This window comes from Eubalaena glacialis, chromosome 1, assembly GCF_028564815.1.
Source record: "Eubalaena glacialis isolate mEubGla1 chromosome 1, mEubGla1.1.hap2.+ XY, whole genome shotgun sequence".
Taxonomy (NCBI): domain Eukaryota; kingdom Metazoa; phylum Chordata; class Mammalia; order Artiodactyla; family Balaenidae; genus Eubalaena; species Eubalaena glacialis.
This window is the reverse complement of record NC_083716.1, coordinates 93,614,626-93,641,583: the sequence shown is the minus strand read 5'-3', so window position 1 is coordinate 93,641,583 and position 26,958 is coordinate 93,614,626. Positions and strand designations below refer to the sequence as shown.

Genomic DNA, 26,958 nt, shown 5'->3' with positions numbered 1-26,958 from the left:
GCTGGGGCTAAGGGGCCGTGCCCACTCCATGGTGGCTCCCAGTGGCTTCGGGCCAGCTGCTGCCCGGCCGGAGGGCCGGCCCGGCCGTGGCCGGGCTGCGCCTAACTCCGCGTGGGCGGGCAGGGGGGGATGCCCAAGGGACCGCGGCCGACGGGCCCTGAAGCCTCCGGGGCCGCGTCCCTGTGAGCGTCGAGCGGGATCTGCGGCGGGGCGCCAAGCGCCGACGGGCCTGGAGCGTCCCGCCCGCCCTGGGCTGCGAGGTGGCCCACCACTCCGCCACCCCCGGGTCCCCGAGGCCTCCTGTCGCCTGCCTGGGCGGGCGGCAGGGCCCTGCCGGAGAGGGCTGGCCGCCGGCATGGCGGTAAGGCGCAGGCGCCAGCGAAGCTGGGCCTCAAGAGGCACCGCGCGGGCCCCTCCTGCGTCTACGGCCATACCACCCTGAACGCGCCCGATCTCGTCTGATCTCGGAAGCTAAGCAGGGTCGGGCCTGGTTAGTACTTGGATGGGAGACCGCCTGGGAATACCGGGTGCTGTAGGCTTTTTGCCTCCCGCTCCGCCTTCTCCTTTAGTCGCCCGCCGTCTCCGCCCCCGCCCCGGCCCCCGCCGGGCAGCGCTGCAGGCCCCACCTCCTCCGGCCCCTCCCACCACAGCGCGCCAGAGGGGGCGCTCCGCGCCGGCCTGGCCGGCAAGGCGGCCAGAAGGCGGCCCTGGAAGGCAGCCGCCACCCCAGCCACTCCCGTGGTGGCTGGCCCGGACCCAGACTCCGCCGCAGGCCGGGGTGCCGTCCGTGCGGCCCACGAAGCCCTCAACCTGCACTTGGCCGCCCCCACCGGAGCCCAGCCGCGCCGCAGCCCCCTGTCTGCCCGTGTGTCTCTCCACAGCTCCCTCCGGAAAAAGCCCACCCTTTGCCACTTCGCCACGGCCGAGAGTGGGAGCGGGGTCGTGGGCTGGGACCGGTTCGCTGGGCTGGCTAGACACCAGGCGCCGGGAACTTTGCTCGGCAGTTGGCGTGGGGGCAAGGGTGGCGTTGCTGTGTCTAAGGGGCCGTGCCGGCTCAATGGTGGCTCCCAGTGGCTTCGGGCCAACTGCCGTTGGGCAGGCGGGCCGGCCAGGCCGTGGCTGGGCTGCGCCTAGCACTGTGTGGATTGACAGGGTGGGGAATGCACAAGGGACCGAGGGCCACAGGCCCTTAAGCCTCCGGGGCCAAGTCCTGTGAGCGTTGAGCGGCTCTGGGGCGGAGGGCCAAGCGCCTACAGGCCTGGAGGGTCCCGCCTGACCTGAGCTGCGAAGTCACCCACAACTCCACCACCCCCGGGCCCTCGAGGCCTCCTGTCGCTTGCCTGGGCGGACGGCAGGGCCGCGCCGGAGAGGGTTGGCTGCCGGGCTGGCGGTAAGTCGCCAGCACCAGCGAAGCTAAGCCTCAAGAGGCACACCGTGGCCCCCGCTGCATTCTACGGCCACACCTCCCTGAACGCACCACACCTCGTCTGATCTCGGAAGCTAATCAGGGTCTGGCCTGTTTCGTACCTGGATGGGAGACCACATGGGAATACCGAGTGCTGTAGGCTTTTTTGCCTCCCGCTCCGCCTTGACATTTAGTGGCCCGCGGCCGAGGCCGCCTCCGCCCCCGCTGAGCACCGCTGCAGGCCTCACCTCCTCACGTCCCTCCCAACACAGCGCGCCGGAGGGATCGCTCCCCGCCGAGCTGGCTGGACATGCGGCCAGAATGCGGCCCTGGAAGGCAGCCGCCACCCCAGCCGCTCCCGTGGTGGCTGGCCTGGACCCAGACTCCGCCGCAGGCCGGGGTGCCGTCCGTGCGGCCCGCGAGGCCCTCTACCTGCACTTGGCCGCCCCCACCGGAGCCCAGCCGCGCCGCAGCCCCCTGTCTGCCCGTGTGTCTCTCCACAGCTCCCTCCGGAAAAAGCCCCCCCTCCGCCGTTTCGCCACGGCCGGGGGCGGGAGCGGGGGCGGGGGCCGGGGCCGCTTCTCCGGGCCTGCCGGCCACCAGGGCCGGGGTCCTGTGCTCGGCGGGCGGCGTGGGGGCAAGGGGGGGCCTTGCTGGGGCTAAGGGGCCGTGCCCACTCCATGGTGGCTCCCAGTGGCTTCGGGCCAGCTGCTGCCCGGCCGGAGGGCCGGCCCGGCCGTGGCCGGGCTGCGCCTAACTCCGCGTGGGCGGGCAGGGGGGGATGCCCAAGGGACCGCGGCCGCCGGGCCCTGAAGCCTCCGGGGCCGCGTCCCTGTGAGCGTCGAGCGGGATCTGCGGCGGGGCGCCAAGCGCCGACGGGCCTGGAGCGTCCCGCCCGCCCTGGGCTGCGAGGTGGCCCACCACTCCGCCACCCCCGGGTCCCCGAGGCCTCCTGTCGCCTGCCTGGGCGGGCGGCAGGGCCCTGCGGGAGAGGGCTGTCCGCCGGCATGGCGGTAAGGCGCAGGCGCCAGCGAAGCTGGGCCTCAAGAGGCACCGCGCGGGCCCCTCCTGCGTCTACGGCCATACCACCCTGAACGCGCCCGATCTCGTCTGATCTCGGAAGCTAAGCAGGGTCGGGCCTGGTTAGTACTTGGATGGGAGACCGCCTGGGAATACCGGGTGCTGTAGGCTTTTTGCCTCCCGCTCCGCCTTCTCCTTTAGTCGCCCGCCGCCTCCGCCCCCGCCCCCGCCCCCGCCCCCGCCGGGCACCGCTGCAGGCCCCACCTCCTCCGGCCCCTCCCACCACAGCGCGCCAGAGGGGGCGCTCTCCGCCTGCCTGGCCGGCCAGGCGGCCAGAAGGCGGCCCTGGAAGGCAGCCGCATCCCAGCCGCTCCCGGGGTGGCTGGCCTGAACCCAGACTCCGCCTCAGGCCCGGGTGCCGGCCGTGCGGCCCGCGAGCCCCTTGACCTGCACCTGGCCGCCCCCACCAGCGCCCAGCCCCGGCGCAGCCACCTATCTGCCGGTGTGTCTCTCCACAGCTCCCTCCGGAAAAAGCCCCCCCTCCGCCGTTTCGCCACGGCCGGGGGCGGGAGCGGGGGCGGGGGCCGGGGCCGGTGCTCCGGGCCGGCCGGCCACAAGGCGCCGGGTCCTGTGCTCGGCGGGTGGCGTGGGGGCAAGGGTGGCCTTGCTGGGGCTAAGGGGCCGTGCCGACTCAATGGTGGCTCCCAGTGGGTTAAGGGCCGACTGCCGTCGGGCAGGAGGGCCGGCCCGGGCTGCGGCTGGGCTGCGCCTAGCGCCGCGTGGGCGGGCAGAGGGGAGGCCCAAGGGACCGCGGGCCCCGGGCCCTGAAGCCTCCGGGGCCACGTCCCTGTGAGCGACGTGCGGGATCTGGGGCGGGGCGCCAAGCGCCGAACGGTTTGGTGGGTCCCGCCCGCCCTGGGCTGGGAGGTCGCCGAACCCTCCGCCACCCCCCTGGTACCCGAGGCCGCCGTTGCCCTGCCTGGGCGGGCGGCGGGGCCCTGCCGGGGCGGGCTGGCCGCCGGGCTGGCGGGGAGGCGCAAGCGCCAGCGAAGCTGGGCCTCAAGAGGCACTCCGCGGGCCCCTTTTAACGTCTACGGCCATACCACCCTGAACGCGCCCGATCTCGTCTGATCTCGGAAGCTAAGCAGGGTCGGGCCTGGTTAGTACTTGGATGGGAGACCGCCTGGGAATACCGGGTGCTGTAGGCTTTTTGCCTCCCGCTCCGCCTTCTCCTTTAGTCGCCCGCGGCCTAGGCCGAGGCCGAGGCCAAGGCCGAGGCCGCTGCCTCCGCCCCCGCCCCCGCCGGGCAGCGCTGCAGGCCCCACCTCCTCCGGCCCCTCCCACCACAGCGCGCCAGAGGGGGCGCTCCGCGCCGGCCTGGCCGGCCAGGCGGCCAGAAGGCGGCCCTGGAAGGCAGCCGCCACCCCAGCCGCTCCCGTGGTGGCTGGCCCGGACCCAGACTCCGCCGCAGGCCGGGGTGCCGTCCGTGCGGCCCACGAAGCCCTCGACCTGCACTTGGCCGCCCCCACCGGAGCCCAGCCGCGCCGCAGCCCCCTGTCTGCCCGTGTGTCTCTCCACAGCTCCCTCCGGAAAAAGCCCACCCTTTGCCACTTCGCCACGGCCGAGAGTGGGAGCGGGGTCGTGGGCTGGGACCGGTTCGCTGGGCTGGCTAGACACCAGGCGCCGGGAACTTTGCTCGGCAGTTGGCGTGGGGGCAAGGGTGGCGTTGCTGTGTCTAAGGGGCCGTGCCGGCTCAATGGTGGCTCCCAGTGGCTTCGGGCCAACTGCCGTTGGGCAGGCGGGCCGGCCAGGCCGTGGCTGGGCTGCGCCTAGCACTGTGTGGATTGACAGGATGGGGAATGCACAAGGGACCGAGGGCCACAGGCCCTTAAGCCTCCGGGGCCAAGTCCTGTGAGCGTTGAGCGGCTCTGGGGCGGAGGGCCAAGCGCCTACAGGCCTGGAGGGTCCCGCCTGACCTGAGCTGCGAAGTCGCCCACAACTCCACCACCCCCGGGCCCTCGAGGCCTCCTGTCGCTTGCCTGGGCGGACGGCAGGGCCGCGCCGGAGAGGGTTGGCTGCCGGGCTGGCGGTAAGTCGCCAGCACCAGCGAAGCTAAGCCTCAAGAGGCACACCGTGGCCCCCGCTGCATTCTACGGCCACACCTCCCTGAACGCACCACACCTCGTCTGATCTCGGAAGCTAATCAGGGTCTGGCCTGTTTCGTACCTGGATGGGAGACCACATGGGAATACCGAGTGCTGTAGGCTTTTTTGCCTCCCGCTCCGCCTTGACATTTAGTGGCCCGCGGCCGAGGCCGCCTCCGCCCCCGCTGAGCACCGCTGCAGGCCTCACCTCCTCACGTCCCTCCCAACACAGCGCGCCGGAGGGATCGCTCCCCGCCGAGCTGGCTGGACATGCGGCCAGAATGCGGCCCTGGAAGGCAGCCGCCACCCCAGCCGCTCCCGTGGTGGCTGGCCCGGACCCAGACTCCGCCGCAGGCCGGGGTGCCGTCCGTGTGGCCCGCGAGGCCCTCGACCTGCAGTTGGCCGCCCCCACCGGAGCCCAGCCGCGCCGCAGCCCCCTGTCTGCCCGTGTGTCTCTCCACAGCTCCCTCCGGAAAAAGCCCCCCCCTCCGCCGTTTCGCCACGGCCGGGGGCGGGAGCGGGGGCGGGGGCCGGGGCCGGTGCTCCGGGCCGGCCGGCCACAAGGCGCCGGGTCCTGTGCTCGGCGGGTGGCGTGGGGGCAAGGGTGGCCTTGCTGGGGCTAAGGGGCCGTGCCGACTCAATGGTGGCTCCCAGTGGGTTAAGGGCCGACTGCCGTCGGGCAGGAGGGCCGGCCCGGGCTGCGGCTGGGCTGCGCCTAGCGCCGCGTGGGCGGGCAGAGGGGAGGCCCAAGGGACCGCGGGCCCCGGGCCCTGAAGCCTCCGGGGCCACGTCCCTGTGAGCGACGTGCGGGATCTGGGGCGGGGCGCCAAGCGCCGAACGGTTTGGTGGGTCCCGCCCGCCCTGGGCTGGGAGGTCGCCGAACCCTCCGCCACCCCCCTGGTACCCGAGGCCGCCGTTGCCCTGCCTGGGCGGGCGGCGGGGCCCTGCCGGGGCGGGCTGGCCGCCGGGCTGGCGGGGAGGCGCAAGCGCCAGCGAAGCTGGGCCTCAAGAGGCACTCCGCGGGCCCCTTTTAACGTCTACGGCCATACCACCCTGAACGCGCCCGATCTCGTCTGATCTCGGAAGCTAAGCAGGGTCGGGCCTGGTTAGTACTTGGATGGGAGACCGCCTGGGAATACCGGGTGCTGTAGGCTTTTTGCCTCCCGCTCCGCCTTCTCCTTTAGTCGCCCGCGGCCTAGGCCGAGGCCGAGGCCAAGGCCGAGGCCGCTGCCTCCGCCCCCGCCCCCGCCCCCGCCGGGCAGCGCTGCAGGCCCCACCTCCTCCGGCCCCTCCCACCACAGCGCGCCAGAGGGGGCGCTCCGCGCCGGCCTGGCCGGCCAGGCGGCCAGAAGGCGGCCCTGGAAGGCAGCCGCCACCCCAGCCGCTCCCGTGGTGGCTGGCCCGGACCCAGACTCCGCCGCAGGCCGGGGTGCCGTCCGTGCGGCCCACGAAGCCCTCGACCTGCACTTGGCCGCCCCCACCGGAGCCCAGCCGCGCCGCAGCCCCCTGTCTGCCCGTGTGTCTCTCCACAGCTCCCTCCGGAAAAAGCCCACCCTTTGCCACTTCGCCACGGCCGAGAGTGGGAGCGGGGTCGTGGGCTGGGACCGGTTCGCTGGGCTGGCTAGACACCAGGCGCCGGGAACTTTGCTCGGCAGTTGGCGTGGGGGCAAGGGTGGCGTTGCTGTGTCTAAGGGGCCGTGCCGGCTCAATGGTGGCTCCCAGTGGCTTCGGGCCAACTGCCGTTGGGCAGGCGGGCCGGCCAGGCCGTGGCTGGGCTGCGCCTAGCACTGTGTGGATTGACAGGGTGGGGAATGCACAAGGGACCGAGGGCCACAGGCCCTTAAGCCTCCGGGGCCAAGTCCTGTGAGCGTTGAGCGGCTCTGGGGCGGAGGGCCAAGCGCCTACAGGCCTGGAGGGTCCCGCCTGACCTGAGCTGCGAAGTCGCCCACAACTCCACCACCCCCGGGCCCTCGAGGCCTCCTGTCGCTTGCCTGGGCGGACGGCAGGGCCGCGCCGGAGAGGGTTGGCTGCCGGGCTGGCGGTAAGTCGCCAGCACCAGCGAAGCTAAGCCTCAAGAGGCACACCGTGGCCCCCGCTGCATTCTACGGCCACACCTCCCTGAACGCACCACACCTCGTCTGATCTCGGAAGCTAATCAGGGTCTGGCCTGTTTCGTACCTGGATGGGAGACCACATGGGAATACCGAGTGCTGTAGGCTTTTTTGCCTCCCGCTCCGCCTTGACATTTAGTGGCCTGCGGCCGAGGCCGCCTCCGTCCCCGCTGAGCACCGCTGCAGGCCTCACCTCCTCACGTCCCTCCCAACACAGCGCGCCGGAGGGATCGCTCCCCGCCGAGCTGGCTGGACATGCGGCCAGAATGCGGCCCTGGAAGGCAGCCGCCACCCCAGCCGCTCCCGTGGTGGCTGGCCCGGACCCAGACTCCGCCGCAGGCCGGGGTGCCGTCCGTGCGGCCCGCGAGGCCCTCGACCTGCACTTGGCCGCCCCCACCGGAGCCCAGCCGCGCCGCAGCCCCCTGTCTGCCCGTGTGTCTCTCCACAGCTCCCTCCGGAAAAAGCCCCCCCCTCCGCCGTTTCGCCACGGCCGGGGGCGGGAGCGGGGGCGGGGGCCGGGGCCGCTTCTCCGGGCCTGCCGGCCACCAGGGCCGGGGTCCTGTGCTCGGCGGGCGGCGTGGGGGCAAGGGGGGGCCTTGCTGGGGCTAAGGGGCCGTGCCCACTCCATGGTGGCTCCCAGTGGCTTCGGGCCAGCTGCTGCCCGGCCGGAGGGCCGGCCCGGCCGTGGCCGGGCTGCGCCTAACTCCGCGTGGGCGGGCAGGGGGGGATGCCCAAGGGACCGCGGCCGCCGGGCCCTGAAGCCTCCGGGGCCGCGTCCCTGTGAGCGTCGAGCGGGATCTGCGGCGGGGCGCCAAGCGCCGACGGGCCTGGAGCGTCCCGCCCGCCCTGGGCTGCGAGGTGGCCCACCACTCCGCCACCCCCGGGTCCCCGAGGCCTCCTGTCGCCTGCCTGGGCGGGCGGCAGGGCCCTGCCGGAGAGGGCTGGCCGCCGGCATGGCGGTAAGGCGCAGGCGCCAGCGAAGCTGGGGCCTCAAGAGGCACCGCGCGGGCCCCTCCTGCGTCTACGGCCATACCACCCTGAACGCGCCCGATCTCGTCTGATCTCGGAAGCTAAGCAGGGTCGGGCCTGGTTAGTACTTGGATGGGAGACCGCCTGGGAATACCGGGTGCTGTAGGCTTTTTGCCTCCCGCTCCGCCTTCTCCTTTAGTCGCCCGCCGCCTCCGCCCCCGCCCCCGCCCCCGCCCCCGCCGGGCACCGCTGCAGGCCCCACCTCCTCCGGCCCCTCCCACCACAGCGCGCCAGAGGGGGCGCTCTCCGCCTGCCTGGCCGGCCAGGCGGCCAGAAGGCGGCCCTGGAAGGCAGCCGCATCCCAGCCGCTCCCGGGGTGGCTGGCCTGAACCCAGACTCCGCCTCAGGCCCGGGTGCCGGCCGTGCGGCCCGCGAGCCCCTTGACCTGCACCTGGCCGCCCCCACCAGCGCCCAGCCCCGGCGCAGCCACCTATCTGCCGGTGTGTCTCTCCACAGCTCCCTCCGGAAAAAGCCCCCCCTCCGCCGTTTCGCCACGGCCGGGGGCGGGAGCGGGGGCGGGGGCCGGGGCCGGTGCTCCGGGCCGGCCGGCCACAAGGCGCCGGGTCCTGTGCTCGGCGGGTGGCGTGGGGGCAAGGGTGGCCTTGCTGGGGCTAAGGGGCCGTGCCGACTCAATGGTGGCTCCCAGTGGGTTAAGGGCCGACTGCCGTCGGGCAGGAGGGCCGGCCCGGGCTGCGGCTGGGCTGCGCCTAGCGCCGCGTGGGCGGGCAGAGGGGAGGCCCAAGGGACCGCGGGCCCCGGGCCCTGAAGCCTCCGGGGCCACGTCCCTGTGAGCGACGTGCGGGATCTGGGGCGGGGCGCCAAGCGCCGAACGGTTTGGTGGGTCCCGCCCGCCCTGGGCTGGGAGGTCGCCGAACCCTCCGCCACCCCCCTGGTACCCGAGGCCGCCGTTGCCCTGCCTGGGCGGGCGGCGGGGCCCTGCCGGGGCGGGCTGGCCGCCGGGCTGGCGGGGAGGCGCAAGCGCCAGCGAAGCTGGGCCTCAAGAGGCACTCCGCGGGCCCCTTTTAACGTCTACGGCCATACCACCCTGAACGCGCCCGATCTCGTCTGATCTCGGAAGCTAAGCAGGGTCGGGCCTGGTTAGTACTTGGATGGGAGACCGCCTGGGAATACCGGGTGCTGTAGGCTTTTTGCCTCCCACTCCGCCTTCTCCTTTAGTCGCCCGCGGCCTAGGCCGAGGCCGAGGCCAAGGCCGAGGCCGCTGCCTCCGCCCCCGCCCCCGCCCCCGCCGGGCAGCGCTGCAGGCCCCACCTCCTCCGGCCCCTCCCACCACAGCGCGCCAGAGGGGGCGCTCCGCGCCGGCCTGGCCGGCCAGGCGGCCAGAAGGCGGCCCTGGAAGGCAGCCGCCACCCCAGCCGCTCCCGTGGTGGCTGGCCCGGACCCAGACTCCGCCGCAGGCCGGGGTGCCGTCCGTGCGGCCCACGAAGCCCTCGACCTGCACTTGGCCGCCCCCACCGGAGCCCAGCCGCGCCGCAGCCCCCTGTCTGCCCGTGTGTCTCTCCACAGCTCCCTCCGGAAAAAGCCCACCCTTTGCCACTTCGCCACGGCCGAGAGTGGGAGCGGGGTCGTGGGCTGGGACCGGTTCGCTGGGCTGGCTAGACACCAGGCGCCGGGAACTTTGCTCGGCAGTTGGCGTGGGGGCAAGGGTGGCGTTGCTGTGTCTAAGGGGCCGTGCCGGCTCAATGGTGGCTCCCAGTGGCTTCGGGCCAACTGCCGTTGGGCAGGCGGGCCGGCCAGGCCGTGGCTGGGCTGCGCCTAGCACTGTGTGGATTGACAGGGTGGGGAATGCACAAGGGACCGAGGGCCACAGGCCCTTAAGCCTCCGGGGCCAAGTCCTGTGAGCGTTGAGCGGCTCTGGGGCGGAGGGCCAAGCGCCTACAGGCCTGGAGGGTCCCGCCTGACCTGAGCTGCGAAGTCGCCCACAACTCCACCACCCCCGGGCCCTTGAGGCCTCCTGTCGCTTGCCTGGGCGGACGGCAGGGCCGCGCCGGAGAGGGTTGGCTGCCGGGCTGGCGGTAAGTCGCCAGCACCAGCGAAGCTAAGCCTCAAGAGGCACACCGTGGCCCCCGCTGCATTCTACGGCCACACCTCCCTGAACGCACCACACCTCGTCTGATCTCGGAAGCTAATCAGGGTCTGGCCTGTTTCGTACCTGGATGGGAGACCACATGGGAATACCGAGTGCTGTAGGCTTTTTTGCCGCCCGCTCCGCCTTGACATTTAGTGGCCCGCGGCCGAGGCCGCCTCCGCCCCCGCTGAGCACCGCTGCAGGCCTCACCTCCTCACGTCCCTCCCAACACAGCGCGCCGGAGGGATCGCTCCCCGCCGAGCTGGCTGGACATGCGGCCAGAATGCGGCCCTGGAAGGCAGCCGCCACCCCAGCCGCTCCCGTGGTGGCTGGCCCGGACCCAGACTCCGCCGCAGGCCGGGGTGCCGTCCGTGCGGCCCGCGAGGCCCTCGACCTGCACTTGGCCGCCCCCACCGGAGCCCAGCCGCGCCGCAGCCCCCTGTCTGCCCGTGTGTCTCTCCACAGCTCCCTCCGGAAAAAGCCCCCCCCTCCGCCGTTTCGCCACGGCCGGGGGCGGGAGCGGGGGCGGGGGCCGGGGCCGCTTCTCCGGGCCTGCCGGCCACCAGGGCCGGGGTCCTGTGCTCGGCGGGCGGCGTGGGGGCAAGGGGGGGCCTTGCTGGGGCTAAGGGGCCGTGCCCACTCCATGGTGGCTCCCAGTGGCTTCGGGCCAGCTGCTGCCCGGCCGGAGGGCCGGCCCGGCCGTGGCCGGGCTGCGCCTAACTCCGCGTGGGCGGGCAGGGGGGGATGCCCAAGGGACCGCGGCCGCCGGGCCCTGAAGCCTCCGGGGCCGCGTCCCTGTGAGCGTCGAGCGGGATCTGCGGCGGGGCGCCAAGCGCCGACGGGCCTGGAGCGTCCCGCCCGCCCTGGGCTGCGAGGTGGCCCACCACTCCGCCACCCCCGGGTCCCCGAGGCCTCCTGTCGCCTGCCTGGGCGGGCGGCAGGGCCCTGCCGGAGAGGGCTGGCCGCCGGCATGGCGGTAAGGCGCAGGCGCCAGCGAAGCTGGGCCTCAAGAGGTACCGCGCGGGCCCCTCCTGCGTCTACGGCCATACCACCCTGAACGCGCCCGATCTCGTCTGATCTCGGAAGCTAAGCAGGGTCGGGCCTGGTTAGTACTTGGATGGGAGACCGCCTGGGAATACCGGGTGCTGTAGGCTTTTTGCCTCCCGCTCCGCCTTCTCCTTTAGTCGCCCGCCGCCTCCGCCCCCGCCCCGGCCCCCGCCGGGCAGCGCTGCAGGCCTCACCTCCTCCGGCCCCTCCCACCACAGCGCGCCAGAGGGGGCGCTCCGCGCCGGCCTGGCCGGCCAGGCGGCCAGAAGGCGGCCCTGGAAGGCAGCCGCCACCCCAGCCGCTCCCGTGGTGGCTGGCCCGGACCCAGACTCCGCCGCAGGCCGGGGTGCCGTCCGTGCGGCCCACGAAGCCCTCGACCTGCACTTGGCCGCCCCCACCGGAGCCCAGCCACGCCGCAGCCCCCTGTCTGCCCGTGTGTCTCTCCACAGCTCCCTCCGGAAAAAGCCCACCCTTTGCCACTTCGCCACGGCCGAGAGTGGGAGCGGGGTCGTGGGCTGGGACCGGTTCGCTGGGCTGGCTAGACACCAGGCGCCGGGAACTTTGCTCGGCAGTTGGCGTGGGGGCAAGGGTGGCGTTGCTGTGTCTAAGGGGCCGTGCCGGCTCAATGGTGGCTCCCAGTGGCTTCGGGCCAACTGCCGTTGGGCAGGCGGGCCGGCCAGGCCGTGGCTGGGCTGCGCCTAGCACTGTGTGGATTGACAGGGTGGGGAATGCACAAGGGACCGAGGGCCACAGGCCCTTAAGCCTCCGGGGCCAAGTCCTGTGAGCGTTGAGCGGCTCTGGGGCGGAGGGCCAAGCGCCTACAGGCCTGGAGGGTCCCGCCTGACCTGAGCTGCGAAGTCGCCCACAACTCCACCACCCCCGGGCCCTCGAGGCCTCCTGTCGCTTGCCTGGGCGGACGGCAGGGCCGCGCCGGAGAGGGTTGGCTGCCGGGCTGGCGGTAAGTCGCCAGCACCAGCAAAGCTAAGCCTCAAGAGGCACACCGTGGCCCCCGCTGCATTCTACGGCCACACCTCCCTGAACGCACCACACCTCGTCTGATCTCGGAAGCTAATCAGGGTCTGGCCTGTTTCGTACCTGGATGGGAGACCACATGGGAATACCGAGTGCTGTAGGCTTTTTTGCCTCCCGCTCCGCCTTGACATTTAGTGGCCCGCGGCCGAGGCCGCCTCCGCCCCGCTGAGCACCGCTGCAGGCCTCACCTCCTCACGTCCCTCCCAACACAGCGCGCCGGAGGGATCGCTCCCCGCCGAGCTGGCTGGACATGCGGCCAGAATGCGGCCCTGGAAGGCAGCCGCCACCCCAGCCGCTCCCGTGGTGGCTGGCCCGGACCCAGACTCCGCCGCAGGCCGGGGTACCGTCCGTGCGGCCCACGAAGCCCTCGACCTGCACTTGGCCGCCCCCACCGGAGCCCAGCCGCGCCGCAGCCCCCTGTCTGCCCGTGTGTCTCTCCACAGCTCCCTCCGGAAAAAGCCCCCCCTCCGCCGTTTCGCCACGGCCGGGGGCGGGAGCGGGGGCGGGGGCCGGGGCCGCTTCTCCGGGCCTGCCGTCCACCAGGGCCGGGGTCCTGTGCTCGGCGGGCGGCGTGGGGGCAAGGGGGGGCCTTGCTGGGGCTAAGGGGCCGTGCCCACTCCATGGTGGCTCCCAGTGGCTTCGGGCCAGCTGCTGCCCGGCCGGAGGGCCGGCCCGGCCGTGGCCGGGCTGCGCCTAACTCCGCGTGGGCGGGCAGGGGGGGATGCCCAAGGGACCGCGGCCGCCGGGCCCTGAAGCCTCCGGGGCCGCGTCCCTGTGAGCGTCGAGCGGGATCTGCGGCGGGGCGCCAAGCGCCGACGGGCCTGGAGCGTCCCGCCCGCCCTGGGCTGCGAGGTGGCCCACCACTCCGCCACCCCCGGGTCCCCGAGGCCTCCTGTCGCCTGCCTGGGCGGGCGGCAGGGCCCTGCGGGAGAGGGCTGGCCGCCGGCATGGCGGTAAGGCGCAGGCGCCAGCGAAGCTGGGGCCTCAAGAGGCACCGCGCGGGCCCCTCTTGCGTCTACGGCCATACCACCCTGAACGCGCCCGATCTCGTCTGATCTCGGAAGCTAAGCAGGGTCGGGCCTGGTTAGTACTTGGATGGGAGACCGCCTGGGAATACCGGGTGCTGTAGGCTTTTTGCCTCCCGCTCCGCCTTCTCCTTTAGTCGCCCGCCGCCTCCGCCCCCGCCCCCGCCCCCGCCCCCGCCGGGCACCGCTGCAGGCCCCACCTCCTCCGGCCCCTCCCACCACAGCGCGCCAGAGGGGGCGCTCTCCGCCTGCCTGGCCGGCCAGGCGGCCAGAAGGCGGCCCTGGAAGGCAGCCGCATCCCAGCCGCTCCCGGGGTGGCTGGCCTGAACCCAGACTCCGCCTCAGGCCCGGGTGCCGGCCGTGCGGCCCGCGAGCCCCTTGACCTGCACCTGGCCGCCCCCACCAGCGCCCAGCCCCGGCGCAGCCACCTATCTGCTGGTGTGTCTCTCCACAGCTCCCTCCGGAAAAAGCCCCCCCTCCGCCGTTTCGCCACGGCCGGGGGCGGGAGCGGGGGCGGGGGCCGGGGCCGGTGCTCCGGGCCGGCCGGCCACAAGGCGCCGGGTCCTGTGCTCGGCGGGTGGCGTGGGGGCAAGGGTGGCCTTGCTGGGGCTAAGGGGCCGTGCCGACTCAATGGTGGCTCCCAGTGGGTTAAGGGCCGACTGCCGTCGGGCAGGAGGGCCGGCCCGGGCTGCGGCTGGGCTGCGCCTAGCGCCGCGTGGGCGGGCAGAGGGGAGGCCCAAGGGACCGCGGGCCCCGGGCCCTGAAGCCTCCGGGGCCACGTCCCTGTGAGCGACGTGCGGGATCTGGGGCGGGGCGCCAAGCGCCGAACGGTTTGGTGGGTCCCGCCCGCCCTGGGCTGGGAGGTCGCCGAACCCTCCGCCACCCCCCTGGTACCCGAGGCCGCCGTTGCCCTGCCTGGGCGGGCGGCGGGGCCCTGCCGGGGCGGGCTGGCCGCCGGGCTGGCGGGGAGGCGCAAGCGCCAGCGAAGCTGGGCCTCAAGAGGCACTCCGCGGGCCCCTTTTAACGTCTACGGCCATACCACCCTGAACGCGCCCGATCTCGTCTGATCTCGGAAGCTAAGCAGGGTCGGGCCTGGTTAGTACTTGGATGGGAGACCGCCTGGGAATACCGGGTGCTGTAGGCTTTTTGCCTCCCGCTCCGCCTTCTCCTTTAGTCGCCCGCGGCCTAGGCCGAGGCCGAGGCCAAGGCCGAGGCCGCTGCCTCCGCCCCCGCCCCCGCCCCCGCCGGGCAGCGCTGCAGGCCCCACCTCCTCCGGCCCCTCCCACCACAGCGCGCCAGAGGGGGCGCTCCGCGCCGGCCTGGCCGGCCAGGCGGCCAGAAGGCGGCCCTGGAAGGCAGCCGCCACCCCAGCCGCTCCCGTGGTGGCTGGCCCGGACCCAGACTCCGCCGCAGGCCGGGGTGCCGTCCGTGCGGCCCACGAAGCCCTCGACCTGCACTTGGCCGCCCCCACCGGAGCCCAGCCGCGCCGCAGCCCCCTGTCTGCCCGTGTGTCTCTCCACAGCTCCCTCCGGAAAAAGCCCACCCTTTGCCACTTCGCCACGGCCGAGAGTGGGAGCGGGGTCGTGGGCTGGGACCGGTTCGCTGGGCTGGCTAGACACCAGGCGCCGGGAACTTTGCTCGGCAGTTGGCGTGGGGGCAAGGGTGGCGTTGCTGTGTCTAAGGGGCCGTGCCGGCTCAATGGTGGCTCCCAGTGGCTTCGGGCCAACTGCCGTTGGGCAGGCGGGCCGGCCAGGCCGTGGCTGGGCTGCGCCTAGCACTGTGTGGATTGACAGGGTGGGGAATGCACAAGGGACCGAGGGCCACAGGCCCTTAAGCCTCCGGGGCCAAGTCCTGTGAGCGTTGAGCGGCTCTGGGGCGGAGGGCCAAGCGCCTACAGGCCTGGAGGGTCCCGCCTGACCTGAGCTGCGAAGTCGCCCACAACTCCACCACCCCCGGGCCCTCGAGGCCTCCTGTCGCTTGCCTGGGCGGACGGCAGGGCCGCGCCGGAGAGGGTTGGCTGCCGGGCTGGCGGTAAGTCGCCAGCACCAGCGAAGCTAAGCCTCAAGAGGCACACCGTGGCCCCCGCTGCATTCTACGGCCACACCTCCCTGAACGCACCACACCTCGTCTGATCTCGGAAGCTAATCAGGGTCTGGCCTGTTTCGTACCTGGATGGGAGACCACATGGGAATACCGAGTGCTGTAGGCTTTTTTGCCTCCCGCTCCGCCTTGACATTTAGTGGCCCGCGGCCGAGGCCGCCTCCGCCCCCGCTGAGCACCGCTGCAGGCCTCACCTCCTCACGTCCCTCCCAACACAGCGCGCCGGAGGGATCGCTCCCCGCCGAGCTGGCTGGACATGCGGCCAGAATGCGGCCCTGGAAGGCAGCCGCCACCCCAGCCGCTCCCGTGGTGGCTGGCCCGGACCCAGACTCCGCCGCAGGCCGGGGTGCCGTCCGTGCGGCCCGCGAGGCCCTCGACCTGCACTTGGCCGCCCCCACCGGAGCCCAGCCGCGCCGCAGCCCCCTGTCTGCCCGTGTGTCTCTCCACAGCTCCCTCCGGAAAAAGCCCCCCCCTCCGCCGTTTCGCCACGGCCGGGGGCGGGAGCGGGGGCGGGGGCCGGGGCCGCTTCTCCGGGCCTGCCGGCCACCAGGGCCGGGGTCCTGTGCTCGGCGGGCGGCGTGGGGGCAAGGGGGGGCCTTGCTGGGGCTAAGGGGCCGTGCCCACTCCATGGTGGCTCCCAGTGGCTTCGGGCCAGCTGCTGCCCGGCCGGAGGGCCGGCCCGGCCGTGGCCGGGCTGCGCCTAACTCCGCGTGGGCGGGCAGGGGGGGATGCCCAAGGGACCGCGGCCGACGGGCCCTGAAGCCTCCGGGGCCGCGTCCCTGTGAGCGTCGAGCGGGATCTGCGGCGGGGCGCCAAGCGCCGACGGGCCTGGAGCGTCCCGCCCGCCCTGGGCTGCGAGGTGGCCCACCACTCCGCCACCCCCGGGTCCCCGAGGCCTCCTGTCGCCTGCCTGGGCGGGCGGCAGGGCCCTGCCGGAGAGGGCTGGCCGCCGGCATGGCGGTAAGGCGCAGGCGCCAGCGAAGCTGGGCCTCAAGAGGTACCGCGCGGGCCCCTCCTGCGTCTACGGCCATACCACCCTGAACGCGCCCGATCTCGTCTGATCTCGGAAGCTAAGCAGGGTCGGGCCTGGTTAGTACTTGGATGGGAGACCACCTGGGAATACCGGGTGCTGTAGGCTTTTTGCCTCCCGCTCCGCCTTCTCCTTTAGTCGCCCGCCGCCTCCGCCCCCGCCCCGGCCCCCGCCGGGCAGCGCTGCAGGCCCCACCTCCTCCGGCCCCTCCCACCACAGCGCGCCAGAGGGGGCGCTCCGCGCCGGCCTGGCCGGCCAGGCGGCCAGAAGGCGGCCCTGGAAGGCAGCCGCCACCCCAGCCGCTCCCGTGGTGGCTGGCCCGGACCCAGACTCCGCCGCAGGCCGGGGTGCCGTCCGTGCGGCCCACGAAGCCCTCGACCTGCACTTGGCCGCCCCCACCGGAGCCCAGCCGCGCCGCAGCCCCCTGTCTGCCCGTGTGTCTCTCCACAGCTCCCTCCGGAAAAAGCCCACCCTTTGCCACTTCGCCACGGCCGAGAGTGGGAGCGGGGTCGTGGGCTGGGACCGGTTCGCTGGGCTGGCTAGACACCAGGCGCCGGGAACTTTGCTCGGCAGTTGGCGTGGGGGCAAGGGTGGCGTTGCTGTGTCTAAGGGGCCGTGCCGGCTCAATGGTGGCTCCCAGTGGCTTCGGGCCAACTGCCGTTGGGCAGGCGGGCCGGCCAGGCCGTGGCTGGGCTGCGCCTAGCACTGTGTGGATTGACAGGGTGGGGAATGCACAAGGGACCGAGGGCCACAGGCCCTTAAGCCTCCGGGGCCAAGTCCTGTGAGCGTTGAGCGGCTCTGGGGCGGAGGGCCAAGCGCCTACAGGCCTGGAGGGTCCCGCCTGACCTGAGCTGCGAAGTCGCCCACAACTCCACCACCCCCGGGCCCTCGAGGCCTCCTGTCGCTTGCCTGGGCGGACGGCAGGGCCGCGCCGGAGAGGGTTGGCTGCCGGGCTGGCGGTAAGTCGCCAGCACCAGCGAAGCTAAGCCTCAAGAGGCACACCGTGGCCCCCGCTGCATTCTACGGCCACACCTCCCTGAACGCACCACACCTCGTCTGATCTCGGAAGCTAATCAGGGTCTGGCCTGTTTCGTACCTGGATGGGAGACCACATGGGAATACCGAGTGCTGTAGGCTTTTTTGCCTCCCGCTCCGCCTTGACATTTAGTGGCCCGCGGCCGAGGCCGCCTCCGCCCCGCTGAGCACCGCTGCAGGCCTCACCTCCTCACGTCCCTCCCAACACAGCGCGCCGGAGGGATCGCTCCCCGCCGAGCTGGCTGGACATGCGGCCAGAATGCGGCCCTGGAAGGCAGCCGCCACCCCAGCCGCTCCCGTGGTGGCTGGCCCGGACCCAGACTCCGCCGCAGGCCGGGGTACCGTCCGTGCGGCCCACGAAGCCCTCGACCTGCACTTGGCCGCCCCCACCGGAGCCCAGCCGCGCCGCAGCCCCCTGTCTGCCCGTGTGTCTCTCCACAGCTCCCTCCGGAAAAAGCCCCCCCTCCGCCGTTTCGCCACGGCCGGGGGCGGGAGCGGGGGCGGGGGCCGGGGCCGCTTCTCCGGGCCTGCCGTCCACCAGGGCCGGGGTCCTGTGCTCGGCGGGCGGCGTGGGGGCAAGGGGGGGCCTTGCTGGGGCTAAGGGGCCGTGCCCACTCCATGGTGGCTCCCAGTGGCTTCGGGCCAGCTGCTGCCCGGCCGGAGGGCCGGCCCGGCCGTGGCCGGGCTGCGCCTAACTCCGCGTGGGCGGGCAGGGGGGGATGCCCAAGGGACCGCGGCCGCCGGGCCCTGAAGCCTCCGGGGCCGCGTCCCTGTGAGCGTCGAGCGGGATCTGCGGCGGGGCGCCAAGCGCCGACGGGCCTGGAGCGTCCCGCCCGCCCTGGGCTGCGAGGTGGCCCACCACTCCGCCACCCCCGGGTCCCCGAGGCCTCCTGTCGCCTGCCTGGGCGGGCGGCAGGGCCCTGCCGGAGAGGGCTGGCCGCCGGCATGGCGGTAAGGCGCAGGCGCCAGCGAAGCTGGGCCTCAAGAGGCACCGCGCGGGCCCCTCCTGCGTCTACGGCCATACCACCCTGAACGCGCCCGATCTCGTCTGATCTCGGAAGCTAAGCAGGGTCGGGCCTGGTTAGTACTTGGATGGGAGACCGCCTGGGAATACCGGGTGCTGTAGGCTTTTTGCCTCCCGCTCCGCCTTCTCCTTTAGTCGCCCGCCGCCTCCGCCCCCGCCCCCGCCCCCGCCCCCGCCGGGCACCGCTGCAGGCCCCACCTCCTCCGGCCCCTCCCACCACAGCGCGCCAGAGGGGGCGCTCTCCGCCTGCCTGGCCGGCCAGGCGGCCAGAAGGCGGCCCTGGAAGGCAGCCGCATCCCAGCCGCTCCCGGGGTGGCTGGCCTGAACCCAGACTCCGCCTCAGGCCCGGGTGCCGGCCGTGCGGCCCGCGAGCCCCTTGACCTGCACCTGGCCGCCCCCACCAGCGCCCAGCCCCGGCGCAGCCACCTATCTGCTGGTGTGTCTCTCCACAGCTCCCTCCGGAAAAAGCCCCCCCTCCGCCGTTTCGCCACGGCCGGGGGCGGGAGCGGGGGCGGGGGCCGGGGCCGGTGCTCCGGGCCGGCCGGCCACAAGGCGCCGGGTCCTGTGCTCGGCGGGTGGCGTGGGGGCAAGGGTGGCCTTGCTGGGGCTAAGGGGCCGTGCCGACTCAATGGTGGCTCCCAGTGGGTTAAGGGCCGACTGCCGTCGGGCAGGAGGGCCGGCCCGGGCTGCGGCTGGGCTGCGCCTAGCGCCGCGTGGGCGGGCAGAGGGGAGGCCCAAGGGACCGCGGGCCCCGGGCCCTGAAGCCTCCGGGGCCACGTCCCTGTGAGCGACGTGCGGGATCTGGGGCGGGGCGCCAAGCGCCGAACGGTTTGGTGGGTCCCGCCCGCCCTGGGCTGGGAGGTCGCCGAACCCTCCGCCACCCCCCTGGTACCCGAGGCCGCCGTTGCCCTGCCTGGGCGGGCGGCGGGGCCCTGCCGGGGCGGGCTGGCCGCCGGGCTGGCGGGGAGGCGCAAGCGCCAGCGAAGCTGGGCCTCAAGAGGCACTCCGCGGGCCCCTTTTAACGTCTACGGCCATACCACCCTGAACGCGCCCGATCTCGTCTGATCTCGGAAGCTAAGCAGGGTCGGGCCTGGTTAGTACTTGGATGGGAGACCGCCTGGGAATACCGGGTGCTGTAGGCTTTTTGCCTCCCGCTCCGCCTTCTCCTTTAGTCGCCCGCGGCCTAGGCCGAGGCCGAGGCCAAGGCCGAGGCCGCTGCCTCCGCCCCCGCCCCCGCCCCCGCCGGGCAGCGCTGCAGGCCCCACCTCCTCCGGCCCCTCCCACCACAGCGCGCCAGAGGGGGCGCTCCGCGCCGGCCTGGCCGGCCAGGCGGCCAGAAGGCGGCCCTGGAAGGCAGCCGCCACCCCAGCCGCTCCCGTGGTGGCTGGCCCGGACCCAGACTCCGCCGCAGGCCGGGGTGCCGTCCGTGCGGCCCACGAAGCCCTCGACCTGCACTTGGCCGCCCCCACCGGAGCCCAGCCGCGCCGCAGCCCCCTGTCTGCCCGTGTGTCTCTCCACAGCTCCCTCCGGAAAAAGCCCACCCTTTGCCACTTCGCCACGGCCGAGAGTGGGAGCGGGGTCGTGGGCTGGGACCGGTTCGCTGGGCTGGCTAGACACCAGGCGCCGGGAACTTTGCTCGGCAGTTGGCGTGGGGGCAAGGGTGGCGTTGCTGTGTCTAAGGGGCCGTGCCGGCTCAATGGTGGCTCCCAGTGGCTTCGGGCCAACTGCCGTTGGGCAGGCGGGCCGGCCAGGCCGTGGCTGGGCTGCGCCTAGCACTGTGTGGATTGACAGGGTGGGGAATGCACAAGGGACCGAGGGCCACAGGCCCTTAAGCCTCCGGGGCCAAGTCCTGTGAGCGTTGAGCGGCTCTGGGGCGGAGGGCCAAGCGCCTACAGGCCTGGAGGGTCCCGCCTGACCTGAGCTGCGAAGTCGCCCACAACTCCACCACCCCCGGGCCCTCGAGGCCTCCTGTCGCTTGCCTGGGCGGACGGCAGGGCCGCGCCGGAGAGGGTTGGCTGCCGGGCTGGCGGTAAGTCGCCAGCACCAGCGAAGCTAAGCCTCAAGAGGCACACCGTGGCCCCCGCTGCATTCTACGGCCACACCTCCCTGAACGCACCACACCTCGTCTGATCTCGGAAGCTAATCAGGGTCTGGCCTGTTTCGTACCTGGATGGGAGACCACATGGGAATACCGAGTGCTGTAGGCTTTTTTGCCTCCCGCTCCGCCTTGACATTTAGTGGCCCGCGGCCGAGGCCGCCTCCGCCCCGCTGAGCACCGCTGCAGGCCTCACCTCCTCACGTCCCTCCCAACACAGCGCGCCGGAGGGATCGCTCCCCGCCGAGCTGGCTGGACATGCGGCCAGAATGCGGCCCTGGAAGGCAGCCGCCACCCCAGCCGCTCCCGTGGTGGCTGGCCCGGACCCAGACTCCGCCGCAGGCCGGGGTACCGTCCGTGCGGCCCACGAAGCCCTCGACCTGCACTTGGCCGCCCCCACCGGAGCCCAGCCGCGCCGCAGCCCCCTGTCTGCCCGTGTGTCTCTCCACAGCTCCCTCCGGAAAAAGCCCCCCCTCCGCCGTTTCGCCACGGCCGGGGGCGGGAGCGGGGGCGGGGGCCGGGGCCGCTTCTCCGGGCCTGCCGTCCACCAGGGCCGGGGTCCTGTGCTCGGCGGGCGGCGTGGGGGCAAGGGGGGGCCTTGCTGGGGCTAAGGGGCCGTGCCCACTCCATGGTGGCTCCCAGTGGCTTCGGGCCAGCTGCTGCCCGGCCGGAGGGCCGGCCCGGCCGTGGCCGGGCTGCGCCTAACTCCGCGTGGGCGGGCAGGGGGGGATGCCCAAGGGACCGCGGCCGCCGGGCCCTGAAGCCTCCGGGGCCGCGTCCCTGTGAGCGTCGAGCGGGATCTGCGGCGGGCCGCCAAGCGCCGACGGGCCTGGAGCGTCCCGCCCGCCCTGGGCTGCGAGGTGGCCCACCACTCCGCCACCCCCGGGTCCCCGAGGCCTCCTGTCGCCTGCCTGGGCGGGCGGCAGGGCCCTGCCGGAGAGGGCTGGCCGCCGGCATGGCGGTAAGGCGCAGGCGCCAGCGAAGCTGGGCCTCAAGAGGTACCGCGCGGGCCCCTCCTGCGTCTACGGCCATACCACCCTGAACGCGCCCGATCTCGTCTGATCTCGGAAGCTAAGCAGGGTCGGGCCTGGTTAGTACTTGGATGGGAGACCGCCTGGGAATACCGGGTGCTGTAGGCTTTTTGCCTCCCGCTCCGCCTTCTCCTTTAGTCGCCCGCCGCCTCCGCCCCCGCCCCCGCCCCCGCCCCCGCCGGGCACCGCTGCAGGCCCCACCTCCTCCGGCCCCTCCCACCACAGCGCGCCAGAGGGGGCGCTCTCCGCCTGCCTGGCCGGCCAGGCGGCCAGAAGGCGGCCCTGGAAGGCAGCCGCATCCCAGCCGCTCCCGGGGTGGCTGGCCTGAACCCAGACTCCGCCTCAGGCCCGGGTGCCGGCCGTGCGGCCCGCGAGCCCCTTGACCTGCACCTGGCCGCCCCCACCAGCGCCCAGCCCCGGCGCAGCCACCTATCTGCTGGTGTGTCTCTCCACAGCTCCCTCCGGAAAAAGCCCCCCCTCCGCCGTTTCGCCACGGCCGGGGGCGGGAGCGGGGGCGGGGGCCGGGGCCGGTGCTCCGGGCCGGCCGGCCACAAGGCGCCGGGTCCTGTGCTCGGCGGGTGGCGTGGGGGCAAGGGTGGCCTTGCTGGGGCTAAGGGGCCGTGCCGACTCAATGGTGGCTCCCAGTGGGTTAAGGGCCGACTGCCGTCGGGCAGGAGGGCCGGCCCGGGCTGCGGCTGGGCTGCGCCTAGCGCCGCGTGGGCGGGCAGAGGGGAGGCCCAAGGGACCGCGGGCCCCGGGCCCTGAAGCCTCCGGGGCCACGTCCCTGTGAGCGACGTGCGGGATCTGGGGCGGGGCGCCAAGCGCCGAACGGTTTGGTGGGTCCCGCCCGCCCTGGGCTGGGAGGTCGCCGAACCCTCCGCCACCCCCCTGGTACCCGAGGCCGCCGTTGCCCTGCCTGGGCGGGCGGCGGGGCCCTGCCGGGGCGGGCTGGCCGCCGGGCTGGCGGGGAGGCGCAAGCGCCAGCGAAGCTGGGCCTCAAGAGGCACTCCGCGGGCCCCTTTTAACGTCTACGGCCATACCACCCTGAACGCGCCCGATCTCGTCTGATCTCGGAAGCTAAGCAGGGTCGGGCCTGGTTAGTACTTGGATGGGAGACCGCCTGGGAATACCGGGTGCTGTAGGCTTTTTGCCTCCCGCTCCGCCTTCTCCTTTAGTCGCCCGCGGCCTAGGCCGAGGCCGAGGCCAAGGCCGAGGCCGCTGCCTCCGCCCCCGCCCCCGCCCCCGCCGGGCAGCGCTGCAGGCCCCACCTCCTCCGGCCCCTCCCACCACAGCGCGCCAGAGGGGGCGCTCCGCGCCGGCCTGGCCGGCCAGGCGGCCAGAAGGCGGCCCTGGAAGGCAGCCGCCACCCCAGCCGCTCCCGTGGTGGCTGGCCCGGACCCAGACTCCGCCGCAGGCCGGGGTGCCGTCCGTGCGGCCCACGAAGCCCTCGACCTGCACTTGGCCGCCCCCACCGGAGCCCAGCCGCGCCGCAGCCCCCTGTCTGCCCGTGTGTCTCTCCACAGCTCCCTCCGGAAAAAGCCCACCCTTTGCCACTTCGCCACGGCCGAGAGTGGGAGCGGGGTCGTGGGCTGGGACCGGTTCGCTGGGCTGGCTAGACACCAGGCGCCGGGAACTTTGCTCGGCAGTTGGCGTGGGGGCAAGGGTGGCGTTGCTGTGTCTAAGGGGCCGTGCCGGCTCAATGGTGGCTCCCAGTGGCTTCGGGCCAACTGCCGTTGGGCAGGCGGGCCGGCCAGGCCGTGGCTGGGCTGCGCCTAGCACTGTGTGGATTGACAGGGTGGGGAATGCACAAGGGACCGAGGGCCACAGGCCCTTAAGCCTCCGGGGCCAAGTCCTGTGAGCGTTGAGCGGCTCTGGGGCGGAGGGCCAAGCGCCTACAGGCCTGGAGGGTCCCGCCTGACCTGAGCTGCGAAGTCGCCCACAACTCCACCACCCCCGGGCCCTCGAGGCCTCCTGTCGCTTGCCTGGGCGGACGGCAGGGCCGCGCCGGAGAGGGTTGGCTGCCGGGCTGGCGGTAAGTCGCCAGCACCAGCGAAGCTAAGCCTCAAGAGGCACACCGTGGCCCCCGCTGCATTCTACGGCCACACCTCCCTGAACGCACCACACCTCGTCTGATCTCGGAAGCTAATCAGGGTCTGGCCTGTTTCGTACCTGGATGGGAGACCACATGGGAATACCGAGTGCTGTAGGCTTTTTTGCCTCCCGCTCCGCCTTGACATTTAGTGGCCCGCGGCCGAGGCCGCCTCCGCCCCCGCTGAGCACCGCTGCAGGCCTCACCTCCTCACGTCCCTCCCAACACAGCGCGCCGGAGGGATCGCTCCCCGCCGAGCTGGCTGGACATGCGGCCAGAATGCGGCCCTGGAAGGCAGCCGCCACCCCAGCCGCTCCCGTGGTGGCTGGCCCGGACCCAGACTCCGCCGCAGGCCGGGGTGCCGTCCGTGCGGCCCGCGAGGCCCTCGACCTGCACTTGGCCGCCCCCACCGGAGCCCAGCCGCGCCGCAGCCCCCTGTCTGCCCGTGTGTCTCTCCACAGCTCCCTCCGGAAAAAGCCCCCCCCTCCGCCGTTTCGCCACGGCCGGGGGCGGGAGCGGGGGCGGGGGCCGGGGCCGCTTCTCCGGGCCTGCCGGCCACCAGGGCCGGGGTCCTGTGCTCGGCGGGCGGCGTGGGGGCAAGGGGGGGCCTTGCTGGGGCTAAGGGGCCGTGCCCACTCCATGGTGGCTCCCAGTGGCTTCGGGCCAGCTGCTGCCCGGCCGGAGGGCCGGCCCGGCCGTGGCCGGGCTGCGCCTAACTCCGCGTGGGCGGGCAGGGGGGGATGCCCAAGGGACCGCGGCCGACGGGCCCTGAAGCCTCCGGGGCCGTGTCCCTGTGAGCGTCGAGCGGGATCTGCGGCGGGGCGCCAAGCGCCGACGGGCCTGGAGCGTCCCGCCCGCCCTGGGCTGCGAGGTGGCCCACCACTCCGCCACCCCCGGGTCCCCGAGGCCTCCTGTCGCCTGCCTGGGCGGGCGGCAGGGCCCTGCCGGAGAGGGCTGGCCGCCGGCATGGCGGTAAGGCGCAGGCGCCAGCGAAGCTGGGCCTCAAGAGGCACCGCGCGGGCCCCTCCTGCGTCTACGGCCATACCACCCTGAACGCGCCCGATCTCGTCTGATCTCGGAAGCTAAGCAGGGTCGGGCCTGGTTAGTACTTGGATGGGAGACCGCCTGGGAATACCGGGTGCTGTAGGCTTTTTGCCTCCCGCTCCGCCTTCTCCTTTAGTCGCCCGCCGCCTCCGCCCCCGCCCCCGCCCCCGCCCCCGCCGGGCACCGCTGCAGGCCCCACCTCCTCCGGCCCCTCCCACCACAGCGCGCCAGAGGGGGCGCTCTCCGCCTGCCTGGCCGGCCAGGCGGCCAGAAGGCGGCCCTGGAAGGCAGCCGCATCCCAGCCGCTCCCGGGGTGGCTGGCCTGAACCCAGACTCCGCCTCAGGCCCGGGTGCCGGCCGTGCGGCCCGCGAGCCCCTTGACCTGCACCTGGCCGCCCCCACCAGCGCCCAGCCCCAGCGCAGCCACCTATCTGCCGGTGTGTCTCTCCACAGCTCCCTCCGGAAAAAGCCCCCCCTCCGCCGTTTCGCCACGGCCGGGGGCGGGAGCGGGGGCGGGGGCCGGGGCCGGTGCTCCGGGCCGGCCGGCCACAAGGCGCCGGGTCCTGTGCTCGGCGGGTGGCGTGGGGGCAAGGGTGGCCTTGCTGGGGCTAAGGGGCCGTGCCGACTCAATGGTGGCTCCCAGTGGGTTAAGGGCCGACTGCCGTCGGGCAGGAGGGCCGGCCCGGGCTGCGGCTGGGCTGCGCCTAGCGCCACGTGGGCGGGCAGAGGGGAGGCCCAAGGGACCGCGGGCCCCGGGCCCTGAAGCCTCCGGGGCCACGTCCCTGTGAGCGACGTGCGGGATCTGGGGCGGGGCGCCAAGCGCCGAACGGTTTGGTGGGTCCCGCCCGCCCTGGGCTGGGAGGTCGCCGAACCCTCCGCCACCCCCCTGGTACCCGAGGCCGCCGTTGCCCTGCCTGGGCGGGCGGCGGGGCCCTGCCGGGGCGGGCTGGCCGCCGGGCTGGCGGGGAGGCGCAAGCGCCAGCGAAGCTGGGCCTCAAGAGGCACTCCGCGGGCCCCTCTTAACGTCTACGGCCATACCACCCTGAACGCGCCCGATCTCGTCTGATCTCGGAAGCTAAGCAGGGTCGGGCCTGGTTAGTACTTGGATGGGAGACCGCCTGGGAATACCGGGTGCTGTAGGCTTTTTGCCTCCCGCTCCGCCTTCTCCTTTAGTCGCCCGCGGCCTAGGCCGAGGCCGAGGCCGAGGCCGAGGCCGCTGCCTCCGCCCCCGCCCCCGCCCCCGCCGGGCAGTGCTGCAGGCCACACCTCCTCCGGCCCCTCCCACCACAGCGCGCCAGAGGGGGCGCTCCGCGCCGGCCTGGCCGGCCAGGCGGCCAGAAGGCGGCCCTGGAAGGCAGCCGCCACCCCAGCCGCTCCCGTGGTGGCTGGCCCGGACCCAGACTCCGCCGCAGGCCGGGGTGCCGTCCGTGCGGCCCACGAAGCCCTCGACCTGCACTTGGCCGCCCCCACCGGAGCCCAGCCGCGCCGCAGCCCCCTGTCTGCCCGTGTGTCTCTCCACAGCTCCCTCCGGAAAAAGCCCACCCTTTGCCACTTCGCCACGGCCGAGAGTGGGAGCGGGGTCGTGGGCTGGGACCGGTTCGCTGGGCTGGCTAGACACCAGGCGCCGGGAACTTTGCTCGGCAGTTGGCGTGGGGGCAAGGGTGGCGTTGCTGTGTCTAAGGGGCCGTGCCGGCTCAATGGTGGCTCCCAGTGGCTTCGGGCCAACTGCCGTTGGGCAGGCGGGCCGGCCAGGCCGTGGCTGGGCTGCGCCTAGCACTGTGTGGATTGACAGGGTGGGGAATGCACAAGGGACCGAGGGCCACAGGCCCTTAAGCCTCCGGGGCCAAGTCCTGTGAGCGTTGAGCGGCTCTGGGGCGGAGGGCCAAGCGCCTACAGGCCTGGAGGGTCCCGCCTGACCTGAGCTGCGAAGTCGCCCACAACTCCACCACCCCCGGGCCCTCGAGGCCACCTGTCGCTTGCCTGGGCGGACGGCAGGGCCGCGCCGGAGAGGGTTGGCTGCCGGGCTGGCGGTAAGTCGCCAGCACCAGCGAAGCTAAGCCTCAAGAGGCACACCGTGGCCCCCGCTGCATTCTACGGCCACACCTCCCTGAACGCACCACACCTCGTCTGATCTCGGAAGCTAATCAGGGTCTGGCCTGTTTCGTACCTGGATGGGAGACCACATGGGAATACCGAGTGCTGTAGGCTTTTTTGCCTCCCGCTCCGCCTTGACATTTAGTGGCCCGCGGCCGAGGCCGCCTCCGCCCCCGCTGAGCACCGCTGCAGGCCTCACCTCCTCACGTCCCTCCCAACACAGCGCGCCGGAGGGATCGCTCCCCGCCGAGCTGGCTGGACATGCGGCCAGAATGCGGCCCTGGAAGGCAGCCGCCACCCCAGCCGCTCCCGTGGTGGCTGGCCCGGACCCAGACTCCGCCGCAGGCCGGGGTGCCGTCCGTGCGGCCCGCGAGGCCCTCGACCTGCACTTGGCCGCCCCCACCGGAGCCCAGCCGCGCCGCAGCCCCCTGTCTGCCCGTGTGTCTCTCCACAGCTCCCTCCGGAAAAAGCCCCCCCCTCCGCCGTTTCGCCACGGCCGGGGGCGGGAGCGGGGGCG

At 73.8% G+C, this 26,958-nt stretch overlaps 16 non-coding genes and 10 pseudogenes across 16 annotated transcripts; all 26 read left to right on the top strand.

Moving 5' to 3' along the window:
* The first annotated feature begins 420 nt into the window (after window positions 1-420).
* On the top strand, window positions 421-539 carry LOC133102940 (5S ribosomal RNA). Its single transcript, XR_009703139.1, has one exon. It is a non-coding gene; the product is annotated as a 5S ribosomal RNA (ribosomal RNA).
* Window positions 540-1,449: 910 nt separating this feature from the next.
* On the top strand, window positions 1,450-1,568 carry LOC133077820 (5S ribosomal RNA; annotated as a pseudogene).
* A 909-nt stretch (window positions 1,569-2,477) lies between these two features.
* Window positions 2,478-2,596, top strand: LOC133102936 (5S ribosomal RNA). Its single transcript, XR_009703138.1, has one exon. It is a non-coding gene; the product is annotated as a 5S ribosomal RNA (ribosomal RNA).
* A 918-nt stretch (window positions 2,597-3,514) lies between these two features.
* Window positions 3,515-3,633, top strand: LOC133102932 (5S ribosomal RNA). The gene has a single exon (XR_009703137.1). It is a non-coding gene; the product is annotated as a 5S ribosomal RNA (ribosomal RNA).
* A 940-nt stretch (window positions 3,634-4,573) lies between these two features.
* LOC133077812 (5S ribosomal RNA) lies at window positions 4,574-4,692 on the top strand (annotated as a pseudogene).
* A 912-nt stretch (window positions 4,693-5,604) lies between these two features.
* Window positions 5,605-5,723, top strand: LOC133102928 (5S ribosomal RNA). Its single transcript, XR_009703136.1, has one exon. It is a non-coding gene; the product is annotated as a 5S ribosomal RNA (ribosomal RNA).
* Window positions 5,724-6,669: 946 nt separating this feature from the next.
* Window positions 6,670-6,788, top strand: LOC133077798 (5S ribosomal RNA; annotated as a pseudogene).
* Window positions 6,789-7,699: 911 nt separating this feature from the next.
* LOC133102923 (5S ribosomal RNA) lies at window positions 7,700-7,818 on the top strand. Its single transcript, XR_009703134.1, has one exon. It is a non-coding gene; the product is annotated as a 5S ribosomal RNA (ribosomal RNA).
* A 918-nt stretch (window positions 7,819-8,736) lies between these two features.
* LOC133102919 (5S ribosomal RNA) lies at window positions 8,737-8,855 on the top strand. Its single transcript, XR_009703132.1, has one exon. It is a non-coding gene; the product is annotated as a 5S ribosomal RNA (ribosomal RNA).
* Window positions 8,856-9,801: 946 nt separating this feature from the next.
* LOC133077790 (5S ribosomal RNA) lies at window positions 9,802-9,920 on the top strand (annotated as a pseudogene).
* A 910-nt stretch (window positions 9,921-10,830) lies between these two features.
* Window positions 10,831-10,949, top strand: LOC133102910 (5S ribosomal RNA). Its single transcript, XR_009703130.1, has one exon. It is a non-coding gene; the product is annotated as a 5S ribosomal RNA (ribosomal RNA).
* A 910-nt stretch (window positions 10,950-11,859) lies between these two features.
* On the top strand, window positions 11,860-11,978 carry LOC133077783 (5S ribosomal RNA; annotated as a pseudogene).
* A 909-nt stretch (window positions 11,979-12,887) lies between these two features.
* On the top strand, window positions 12,888-13,006 carry LOC133102905 (5S ribosomal RNA). Its single transcript, XR_009703129.1, has one exon. It is a non-coding gene; the product is annotated as a 5S ribosomal RNA (ribosomal RNA).
* Window positions 13,007-13,924: 918 nt separating this feature from the next.
* LOC133102900 (5S ribosomal RNA) lies at window positions 13,925-14,043 on the top strand. The gene has a single exon (XR_009703128.1). It is a non-coding gene; the product is annotated as a 5S ribosomal RNA (ribosomal RNA).
* A 946-nt stretch (window positions 14,044-14,989) lies between these two features.
* LOC133077776 (5S ribosomal RNA) lies at window positions 14,990-15,108 on the top strand (annotated as a pseudogene).
* A 910-nt stretch (window positions 15,109-16,018) lies between these two features.
* LOC133101998 (5S ribosomal RNA) lies at window positions 16,019-16,137 on the top strand. Its single transcript, XR_009702824.1, has one exon. It is a non-coding gene; the product is annotated as a 5S ribosomal RNA (ribosomal RNA).
* Window positions 16,138-17,047: 910 nt separating this feature from the next.
* LOC133077768 (5S ribosomal RNA) lies at window positions 17,048-17,166 on the top strand (annotated as a pseudogene).
* A 908-nt stretch (window positions 17,167-18,074) lies between these two features.
* LOC133102894 (5S ribosomal RNA) lies at window positions 18,075-18,193 on the top strand. The gene has a single exon (XR_009703127.1). It is a non-coding gene; the product is annotated as a 5S ribosomal RNA (ribosomal RNA).
* A 918-nt stretch (window positions 18,194-19,111) lies between these two features.
* Window positions 19,112-19,230, top strand: LOC133102891 (5S ribosomal RNA). Its single transcript, XR_009703126.1, has one exon. It is a non-coding gene; the product is annotated as a 5S ribosomal RNA (ribosomal RNA).
* A 946-nt stretch (window positions 19,231-20,176) lies between these two features.
* On the top strand, window positions 20,177-20,295 carry LOC133077761 (5S ribosomal RNA; annotated as a pseudogene).
* Window positions 20,296-21,203: 908 nt separating this feature from the next.
* On the top strand, window positions 21,204-21,322 carry LOC133102886 (5S ribosomal RNA). The gene has a single exon (XR_009703125.1). It is a non-coding gene; the product is annotated as a 5S ribosomal RNA (ribosomal RNA).
* Window positions 21,323-22,240: 918 nt separating this feature from the next.
* On the top strand, window positions 22,241-22,359 carry LOC133102879 (5S ribosomal RNA). The gene has a single exon (XR_009703124.1). It is a non-coding gene; the product is annotated as a 5S ribosomal RNA (ribosomal RNA).
* A 946-nt stretch (window positions 22,360-23,305) lies between these two features.
* LOC133077753 (5S ribosomal RNA) lies at window positions 23,306-23,424 on the top strand (annotated as a pseudogene).
* A 910-nt stretch (window positions 23,425-24,334) lies between these two features.
* On the top strand, window positions 24,335-24,453 carry LOC133102874 (5S ribosomal RNA). The gene has a single exon (XR_009703122.1). It is a non-coding gene; the product is annotated as a 5S ribosomal RNA (ribosomal RNA).
* Window positions 24,454-25,371: 918 nt separating this feature from the next.
* On the top strand, window positions 25,372-25,490 carry LOC133102873 (5S ribosomal RNA). The gene has a single exon (XR_009703121.1). It is a non-coding gene; the product is annotated as a 5S ribosomal RNA (ribosomal RNA).
* Window positions 25,491-26,436: 946 nt separating this feature from the next.
* On the top strand, window positions 26,437-26,555 carry LOC133077745 (5S ribosomal RNA; annotated as a pseudogene).
* The last annotated feature ends 403 nt before the right edge of the window (window positions 26,556-26,958 follow it).